The sequence below is a fragment of the Colobus angolensis genome, unplaced genomic scaffold (assembly GCF_000951035.1).
Source record: "Colobus angolensis palliatus isolate OR3802 unplaced genomic scaffold, Cang.pa_1.0 Scaffold8, whole genome shotgun sequence".
Lineage (NCBI taxonomy): Eukaryota > Metazoa > Chordata > Mammalia > Primates > Cercopithecidae > Colobus > Colobus angolensis.
Genome location: NW_012121820.1, coordinates 12,163,443 through 12,174,618, shown reverse-complemented (window position 1 = coordinate 12,174,618; position 11,176 = coordinate 12,163,443). Strand labels below are relative to the sequence as shown.

At 39.4% G+C, this 11,176-nt stretch overlaps 1 protein-coding gene across 1 annotated transcript in view; it reads right to left on the bottom strand.

Annotated features, from left to right (window-relative positions):
• Positions 1-11,176, bottom strand: part of CHD6 (chromodomain helicase DNA binding protein 6) — a 219,429-nt gene that overhangs the window by 207,618 nt on the left and 635 nt on the right. The window lies entirely within an intron of this gene.

The following is an 11,176-nucleotide window of genomic DNA, read 5'->3' as shown; positions in this document are numbered from 1 at the left end:
AACCCAGGAGGTGGAGCTTGCAGTGAGCCGAGATCGTGCCACTGCACTCCAGCCTGGGCGACAGAGCGAGACTCTGTCTCAAAAAAACAAAACAAAACAAAAAACAGAAAAAAATTAGCTGGATGTGGTGGCGGGCGCCTATAACCTCAGCTACTCAGGAGGCTGAGGCAGGAGAATCACTTGAATCCACGAGGTGGAGGTTGCTGTGAACAGAGATCATGCCACTGCACTCTAGCCTGGGCAAAAGTGCAAGAGACTCTGTCTCAAAAAAAAGAAAAAAAAAAAAAGACTTACCTCCTAGTCAGTCCACTGCAATAGTATCTGAATTCCTTACTCCATCAGGCCCCTCTAAAAGAGTAGTTCTCAAACTCAGATACACATTGGACTCACCTGGGAAATTATCAAAAATCCAATATCTGGGTCTCTCCTTCAGAAAATCTGATTTTACTGTTTGTAGCCTGGGTACTGGTATTTTTATAAGCTCTTCAGGTGATTCTAATACACTACAAAGTTTGAGCACCACTCAACCAACCTCTGCTGCTTGAGTGTAGAGTACGAGACACCCTCCTGCATTAAAACCTCTGATGACTCCTCACTGCCAACACAAACCCAAACAACTGACCATGATCTTCAAAGCCTTTCTCAACATCTCCAACCTATCCCTCCTCCAGCCCCTCACCTACCAGTACTCCATGGCTCTCCACCATACTCCAGCCAGAATGAAATTACCATTTGCCTCTGAACCCCCAGCAAGATGTTTCTTATGCATAAAAGGCTCTCCAAGCTCACAAACACTAATCTGTCTCTGATTATCAAACTCCGAATCAATTTTCAAGTACCCGTTTAAAAGGTCTTCCTTTCAAAAGCCTTAACCTACTCCCCTGGCTTAATGGTTGATCCTTCTTCTTGAGTCTTAACAAAATTTGGACATAGCTCTAACCTGACATTGATCATGATGCTTGTAGTGGCAGTTTACCTTTCTGTGTCTTCTAATACAAAATGCATTCCACAAAGGGAGAGACCATGTGCATTTATCAAGTTCCCAAGGCACATGAATGGCTGAAACACAATGAATTTTCAATAACTGTTTACTAAATACATGGGCATCACACACCTGTGGAATAAATGAATAACAATATAAGAAAAGACAAAGGCAATTCAATATGAAATGCCAAATTAGTTAAAAAGGGAAAATCTAACTCAAGAAGTGCTGTGGGGAGAGAGGTTGCTTCAGGCTGATACGGGGAGAGAAGGCTTCATGAAGACACCGGTCTTGCTCTCAACTCTCATGGAAGGAAAATACCTGGATGGGCCAAGAGGGAGGGACAGAAAACAATGAGCATGGGAAACAGTACAAACGTAGACCATCCCACAGGGGCCAAAAAAAAAAAAAAAACTCATTAAAAAAGCTCAGTGCTTTAAAGCAAAGGTTTACTTGCTTACACTATGTAACCATCACATATTTCTTTAAAAAGAAAAGGTTAGAAGGGACACACATCACTTCCACTGAAATGTCAATATCCAAAGCAAGTTACACAGTCAGGAGTTTTCAAGATGTAAGAGAGAATGTAACCCTACCACGTGTCCTTAAGGAAGAGAACAGAATACTGAAGAGTCCTAATGACCACACCATGAAAGAGTCTAGCACCACACCTGGCACACAGTAAGCACTCAGTGATTGACAGCTATTGTGATCATGATTATTGAGAGATCTGGGGAAAAAATCTATCCTAGTAACCCTAAGTCATATAAAGCACATGTGAAAAAAATCTTACGCACATCATTTACAAATAAAGCAAAGGTTAATTTACAAGCATTTTACTGTGATAAAAGGGAGGGATATGCTGAAAAGTTTCCATTAAGCAAAAAAATAGTAAACAAGATTTACCAAAATAGTACAAGCATTTCACCATGATATGAGAGAGGGACATGCCAAAACGTTTCTAGTAAAGAAGAGCTATTAAAATACCCATTCTTACTAATTTAAGACATGTAATATTTCATTGATAGTATCTTTATTATTTTAGAGAACATTAAAAAAATTACGGAGCCTTTCACACGTTCACTCCTAATCTCAGAGCACGCCTGTCCCATATTTCCACCATGAAATTCTAAGGGAAATTCTCCTATGTGGGTTTTCAGGACCCTAATCCTTGGAGGTTAAGGGAAAAGTCCTATACAGCAAAATGAGAACTGAATTCTAATCAAGGCTTGACCGCAGATTAGCTCTGTGACCTCACAAACATTTACATGACTAGGACCCCATTCCATTATGCGTAATGAAAATGGATAGACGTCTTCAGAGGTACCTTCTAACTCTACTCTTCTGCAATCCTGACAAGCTAGAAAGAAGCTTTGCTTTCTTTTCAGAGAATCTAGTAATGATGGTGACCTGTGTAAGACCTGGTAACAGTTAAATCTGCCACAACCACACTCATAAGGGCAAAAACAAAGCTTAGTTCAAGAGTAAATATGCAACACAGTCAAGAACATGCAGGGAGAGCTCTGCTACATGAAAAGGTGCAGACACAAAGTGCAGATAAAAATGGACAGAGGATGGTTATTTTGTGTGTAGCTTATGAAATCACAATATTTTAGTAACATCTCACACAGCATGCCAAGGACAAGTGGCAGTGATGGGAACAAACCTGAAGCAAGGAACCTCCAAACCTTTTAAGCTTAGGATCTGTCCAACTATCAGATCTAAATTCCAACACACTGGGCTTTCCAATTCTTTAAAACCCTATGGCAAGAATTCAAATACATGTTCAGAGAGCTGGGCACAGTGGCAAGTCTGTAGTCCCAGCTACTCAGGAGGCTGAGGCAGGAGGATCACTTGAGCCCATGAGTCTAGCCTGGGCAATGTAAGAGACCCAGTTTCTATAAAACAAAAACAAAAACAAAAACAAAATACATGCCCAGAGATCTAGAACTTGACATCCTTACAAGAAAGTCAGACAAAAAAGCTCAAAGCAGCAACTTACAAAATGGTAAGCTCCCTAATCAGTGACACTTGTGTCAAACAGAAGCACCTGCCCAGACAACCTACCACCAGTCCCTGCTCTGTGAGTATACAACCACCCTTACAACGGAAATTAATGAGAAAACAGTGCTGATCTGTAATGAACACCAACGAGAGACTACACAGCATTAACTCACGCCATAAACAAAACAGACACTGCTGCATTATAAATTTTGCTATGCTGGCAGCCCTATCCATGATTTTTAAGGAACCTTCCAATTCTAATGTTCTATGAGTCTATAAACCACATGGGACATCCGTTACTGTCTCTCTTGCTTCAAGAGTCACTGCCTAAATGACCAACAATTTCCTGCTTGAAAATCTAAAACCTAGTAAATATATCTAATAAAACTGTTGTATGATTAGACTCACTTTGTTATGACTGGACAGCATATTTTAAGCTATAAGTCTACATGTGGATCTGTGTTTACTTTTTTTTTTTTTTTTGAGATGGAGTCTCACTCTGTTGCCAAGGCTGGAGGGCAGTGGCACAACCTTGGCTCACTGCAACCTCCGCCTCCCGGGTTCAAGCGATTCTCCTGCCTCAGCCTCCCAAGTAGCTGGGATTACAGGCATCTGCCACGATGCCTGGCTAATTTTTGTATTTTTAGTAGAGTCAGGATTTCACCATGTTGGCCAGGCTGGTCTCGAACTCCTGACATCAAGTGATCTGCCCACCTCACCTACCAAAGTGTTGGGATTACAGGCATGAGCCACTGGTGCCCAGCCTGTGCTTACTTCTACAGTAATTTCCTTCTTCTTGTCAATCACAACATAATTTTCAATTTTGCAATAGATTTCGATCAATATACTAGAATCAATCTTATCACTGATTTTTAGGAGTTTAAAACTTGCATTCTGCCTTTACAAGTATATGGGGAGAGGAGATGCAGAAGAATGTGCAACCCCGAATGAACCAAAGAAACTGCTTCTATTAACAAATCAATTTTTAAAATACATTGGAAAGGGAACAGAGAATAAGACCCAGTCTTTCAAGGCAGGCTTGGTAAATGTTATTTTGAAAAAACAAGATTCTCTTTATAAAGTTAATTGATAAACCTGATATACTTTGTATAGTAAAAATATCCATTACTGGTCTAAAGTAATGGGAACCCCTATAGCCAGTAGTTTTTATTGAGAACAGGAGAACTACAGTGTTACACTTAAAAGCTGCCTATCTTCAATCTTAGTATGAAAGAAAAAAGCTTCAAAAGTCATGTTGAAAGACATCATGCATGTTAGTCATAGACAGGAAGGGTCATAAGGCCCTGCTGAAACAGCTACCTTGATTTTTGTAAAGCCTTACAAGACACATCTATATTTATTCTCTCATCTTACTATTTTCTGAACATTCAAATCAACTTTCAGATAAAAATAAACAGACAAATATAAATAGGTAAATAACTGTCAAATTTTATTATACGGTTTGCTTAGACTCGTTTTAGGTTAAAAGACAATCTTGTTTCCTATTATATATTTTCCTTCACAGACACAGAAAAAAATTCACCTTTGCTCCAAAGAGGGTAGAGATGCTAAAGGGTCTAGAGCTGTGCTGTTCAATACTGGTACCACTGGCCATGTGTGGCTATTTAAATTTAAGCTAATATTAAATAAAATTTAAAATTCTCATCCTCAGTCATACTAGCCACATCTTAAGGGCTTGAAAACTATCAGTGGCTAGTAGTTCCCATGCAGATACTGGACACCTCCATCGTAACAGGAAGTTCTACTGAACAGTGCTGATCTAGAACAATGTTTCTCAAATTTCAATGTGCACAAAATCATCAGCATGTTAAAACACAGACTCCTGGGAACCCCAGGTGGTCTATTTCAGTAGGTCTGGAATGGGGCCCCAAAACTTGCATTTCTTTTTTTTTTTTTTTGAGACAGAGTCTCACTCTGTCACCCGGGTTGGAGTGCAATGGCGTGATCTCAGTTCACTGCATCTCAGTTCACTGCAACCTCTGCCTCCAGAGTCCAAGCGATTCTCCTGCCTCAGCCTCCGGTGTAGCTGGGATTACAAGTGCACGCCACCATGCCCGGCTAATTTTTGTATTTTTAGTAGAGACAGGGTTTCACAATGTTGGCCAGGCTGGTGTTGAATTCCTGACCTCAGGTGATCCACCTGCCTCGACCTCCCGAAGTGCTGGGATTACAGGCGTGAGCCACCACACCCGGCAAAACTTGGATTTCTAACACGCTCCAAGGTAATGCTGAAGTTTCCCAACACTATGATTAGTGAAGAACTAGTTTTCGTTTTTGCTCTTTCCCAATCTACAGCCAAGACTTTCATAAAACACCAGAAAAAATGAATTTCCAGGTAAAAATAAATTAAAAAGGACTACAATTATAAACTAATTGTTTTTATTATTAGATTCAACAAACCATTTTTCTAACCATCTGCTATAAAAGCATCTACATGCTTCTTTTCAAGTTCTGCACTCACCTTGTCAGACAGGTAAGCAGTCCACAGACCTGCAGGAATCTGTAGACTACTTTTAGTAGCCTGATCCACAAGAGCTTATTTTTTTTACATTTTTACATTTATCTTTCTGGAGCTGGTCATTAATGACCTCTTTCATATCCTCTATCATTTCCTCAGTGCATTTTTACAACTCAAGGCAAAACTGTTAATTCCATTAGGCAAAATACCCCTAAATCCCTTAAGTGATATTATACCAGGTTTACTTAAAGAAGCAATCTAATGGTGTCATCACTTATAATGTGATCTGATTCTATCACGGGATCAACAATAATGATGGCTTAACTTTTTCATCCAAGCCCATAGTTTAATTTAGACTGCCAACAGTGCAAGAATTGCTAAGCCAAAATACACAATGAGCAATAATAAAGTCTCTGTGTTAAATTATGCAAAATTCTTTCCGTAAATGAAATCTATGATCTAGACTTAGCTTACCAGACATAATCCTTCAAAGTATTTCTTAGAATACTGACGGTTTTTCTTGGACCCAAAGTAGAGTCCAGATATATTTCTTTACTCATATACACTTAAGGAAGGAACAAACCAAATAATCAAGTCAATGCCCTTTGCCATCTGCCTAAAGCTTAGGTATTTTCCCTAATCTAATTATTATTATCTATTATTAAACAAAATAAACTGATTTTTCTTCTATTCAACTTCTGTTCCGGCCCAACAAAAAAATCTCCAGAATAACTTCAAGTTTGACCACCTCCTAGAGTTATTCTTAGAATTTTTTTGTTACTCTAATATTGTTTTAGCAATTTGCTTGACTTATTAAGTAAATAATAAGGCTCTGAGAACTTTAATATAAAATCCTTTTTATATAGTAACACCTGGTTTTGTATGTATGTTCTCTGTAAAATTTTTAGCAGTCTAAAAATAAGCTTTTATGTTTAACCACACATTATTTTAACGAAGAACTCCACTAAAAATCAGCACTAATGGAAGTTGCAAAGCATTTCATAGAAGTCTGGGGAATATAAAAAATGGAGGGCTTCTTTTAATTATTCTTCAGTGTAAGAAAGAAAATCCCTTTTCCTCCTAACATATTGAATGAAGCAATAGCAGAATTAGTAAGAAGTAGTATTCAAAGCAAGAAAATGTCAGCCACATTTGCCAGAGCCACCCTTCTAGTCCCATCTGCGGAGGCAGATGTGTGAAAACGAGAAGCCGAGGACCCTCTAAGAGCCCCCATGTCTCCCATTCCAACCTCTAACTCTATCAGGCTGCGAGGGCAAGGGCAAGGAATGCTTCCATGTGATTGCAGGGAGGGAAGAATTTGGGGGATAACCCCAGGGAATGCCTGAATGCTGCCAGAGGGATGCAGTTCTTCCCCAAGCCCAGACCAACGGATCAAGGCTGAGATCGCAGAACTTGCTAAAGGACAAAAAAGGTCCAAAGAAGTCAGCATCCAGGCAGAAGATTTTGTTCATGCAAAGCAGTTGTTCTAGAATGACCTAAATTAATGACCCTTAGTATTTTTTTGTATGCTGGTGGAAAGGTATGGGGGTAGGGGTATGAGAGTCATGGATCTGTTTGAGAATCATAAAAAGCAATGGACTGTCCGCTTATAAAATACGCAGACACAAACAAAAATATGCACACTATTTTGGGGCATTCACAGACCAGCCAAAGACTCCCTAGGGGTCCACGAACTATAGGATAAAAAGCCTAAACCTTTAGGTAGGAACTAAAGATCTCTGTTACCCCAGTAGCTGGAACTTTTAACCTGAAGCCAGGCTTTTACATAAAGACAATCTCAGAATTAAAACAAAAAAAAAAATTCCAAAACCAAAATACCTTGGTCACATAGTATATAAGAAAATCCAAAATATATTAAAAATTTAACTACTTGATAAAGAATAACATATTTGATCCATAAAGTGCGATCAGCGACTATCCCTTACAAGTATCCTTAATAAAGAGGTAAAAAAAAAAAAATGGAAATCTCCCTTTACTTATTTGGAAAATTCAAATATGTATCCATCGCTTTCTACTTATGTTTGGATTCTTGTCCTGGTTATCTTACAATTCGACTTTCTAGCATCCTGAAATTTTCAAATACTGTCTTAGTATATTATTGAAACAGATAACAAAAGCACCACGGGAGTCTGTTGAAAACTAAGGTTTGTTCCTTGCTAAAATTTCTAGGTCCTTCATTATGACTATAAAGAAAAAATGTCCATCATTTAAAAAAAAATCCTGATTCTTCAAAATAGGAGCAATTTAAGTTATATCATATACACCCCATTACAAATTCTAAAGGTTGCAAAACAGAACAGTGATGGCAAACAACATAATGAATAAATGTAAGAGGATGCACAGAATCACTATTTACTGACTATAAAAACCAACAAATACAGGTACTATAGGCAAAAATAAACATTTTTCTTTGGATTTTATGCAGATGATTTAGTTCAGAAACAGGGACAAGCATGGATATTTTAAAATAACTCCATTTTACTACCTTCAGGACTTTTATGGAAGTAACAGAATTTCTCATGAGGGTATCAACGCCTCCACAACATGAACCGAAGAAAAGAACATTTTGGCAAAGGAAAAAGTGACTGCATTCTCCCTCTGTACTTCATGGTTATTACTGTACCAGGGTACACCTGAACTCCTAAGTGCCCCAGGAAGACCACTCCTACGCCACGGAGACAAAGCAGGGGAAAGGGTGTCCTCACTGTATTTCAACACTCCTCTTCAGTGACAAATTCATGAAACGGAAAAGTAAAAATGGATGCACGTGTAGAACTTAGGGAAGGTGTGTTAGTTAACTAACCTAACACCATACTACTAAAATACAACAGTATGCTTGAGCTTTTAAACAAATCTTTAGAGAGAACTATTGGTGAAAAGGACATGTCTTGGATACAGCTGATCTGGGTTCAAATTCTGGCTCTATCATTAACTACCTTTATGGCCTTTAATAAGTTACTTCATTTCTCTGAGCTGCAGCCCAGCCTCATGAAGTGGCTATGAAAGCAAAGGTATTTTTCCCAACTCTGTAGCCCCAGTATCTGGCTGAGTACTGGACAAACACCAGGTATTCAATCAGTGCTAGTTCTTTTTGCTCCACTCACAAGTATGTCACATTCCATTGCAAAAAAAAAAAAAAGTTCTCTAGGGAAGAGATATCTCAGCTCTAGCTATCATTTTATGTATTTCAAAGAGTTTCCAATATAATAGCCTGGTATAGGAGAAGGCAGGCAATCCTATGGAATTCACTCCACCTCTCACTAGAATTAAACTAAAGCTCTGCATGAGCAATGAAGTATAAGAGAATCATTAAATATGTATTAAAAACAAAACTATTTCAAGCCGCCTTACACCAGACAGGGAAAGGGAAAGGAGGGAGGGAGAGCACAGCCTCCTCAGTTGATATGGATATACTGTCACTGTCCTATACCAAAGACATATTTGCAGGTAGAATCTTTGAATCCTTAAACTTGTTCAAAGAGATTCAGAACATGGGTGGTCCGTGAGTGATCTCATTTAGTAATTACCAATTAAAGTCTTTCCATGAAAGGTGAAAAACATAGGCACCTACAGGGAGAATCAAGCCTGATGTTGTGGAACCTCATGGTATAACACAGGAAGACAGAACCACAAACTCTGCTTGGGGCAAAGTCATACTTCCAAGAAAACCAAAACATTTCTTTGAAACTTTTATAAACCAAGGAGCTCTCCAAGACATAGTAGCCCAAGGGCCGCCTGTTGTTTCTGACAGGTTTTCTGCAATGTTAGAGCAAAATCATAAATAAGATGTGGTTTCTAATGAGATATGATTCTGCTTCAGGTTTTCTTTGGTATTTGAAATACACAAAAAGTAAATAAATACAAAAACAAAACTGCCAAAGGTTCTTCCAGAAATGCAGCAGTTAGTCGTATTTCTCCCACTTCACTTCTAACTTGTCTTTCAATTTCTTGTGTGGTTTGCCTCAACTAATACATTGATGAGTTCAGAGAACTTCCAACTACACGAATAATAAACTATAAAAATTATAAAGACATAGAATATTTAAAAGTTGTAAAAATGATCATATTGAAAGAGTCTGCAGTGCTACTAAATGTAACAGAAGAGCTAAATGTGAAAAGCAAAGAAATAACTGTAGAATAAAAAACGTGACTCCAGGGAAACTGTGATACCACACTGAAACACAACTCAATTTCACAACAGATCTAGATTTACTTCGCCCATGGCCAGACTACACCAAGAACAGTACTGTAGTTTGGTTACTAGTAGAGAGACTCCAAAGCTAACAAAAAGGTGGGGAAAGATGTGTGCAGGCTAGCTTTTAGTCGCCCACTAATCAAGAAAAAAAGTTTAAATTCAAAAGAGCTTATAATTCACCTATGAAATCTGCCCTGGAACAAAAAGAACTCCAAAATTAATAATCTTACCACTCCGCATTTTCCCAAGGCCTTTGGTTATAATGATGCATTGCTTATAAGAAACCACCTGCTCTGTTTGGCATAAATCATGTTACTTGAGGATTCATGCCTAATCATTTTATCATACACAGATCTCAAATCTTCTTTCTGTTGCCAGAGAGCCATAAAGTTCACAAAAACTCTCTCTGAGGTTGCCAACCTGATTTTCCAATTTGGCTTACAGTCAAACTCGACTGTGCCATGAAATCAATGGGACAGACCCCCAATAAGTCACACAGCTCACATCAGCCTAGGGAGCAAAACCAAGTGGTCTGCCCCAGTTTTTTTCCCCAAACGCCACAAACATATTTCCACAAAGTACATCGAAATCAGGGGCCCACTGGGATGGTACTCTTACACACCATCTGGGAAACCATAATCAAATCTCGGGCAATATTTCAGACATCCTGAAAACTGTAAATATTTAAAATGTGTATTTTCTGTGTTCGTGGATCTGCCACCAGAAACGAGGAGTTTTCAGGGGGTGGGAAATAAGGCACACAGTCCCAAAGAGATGCTCAGAGATGCCAAGGATTCACCAGAAACCTTGGCCAGATTACTAATGCTCCATAAACCCTAATTTGGAGAACAGGGGCCTACAAGATCAAAATTGAATTATACTGCCTTATTAGATCCCACACGACTGAAACCATAGTCACATTAGTCATAACTGGAACTAGGAATACTTTATGTACACAAATATAAAGTGCCTGCTTATGCATTCTTAATTGTGTCAAATAAAACTGAAGCTGCAAACTAACTCAAATTTCAATTATCTCACTAGTGAGGGGATTTCCTAATAACGCCTTTTAAAAAAACCCAACTAGCTGCCAACCCTCTGCACATCCGACAGGCATGTCCCTGGAAATCTGGGCGCAACGGACTCCGTTACTTCTCAACAGCGAAGAAAATAAATACCTTGAAGAGGACAGATAGATCTTTTTTTAAAGCTCAAACATGCAATCTAATAATGCACAAAACTTGGCAGCGGGGTTGCAGGACCCCTCCAGGGCTCCAATTTTCGGGGCGAGTGCGCGCTAGTGCGTAAGAAGGGGGCGGAGGGGGTGCGAGATCCCAGGCCGCGCCGGGGCCCCCGCCCCCTCCCGGAGCAGCAACCTGGCACCAGCCCACCCTCCTCCACCCCTGCAAACAGACGCAGGACGCGAATAGAGCAACTTCTCCGCGGGGGCGGCGGCGGGAATAGCGGTCACCCCCGCCCCAGCACGGCCGGGCCC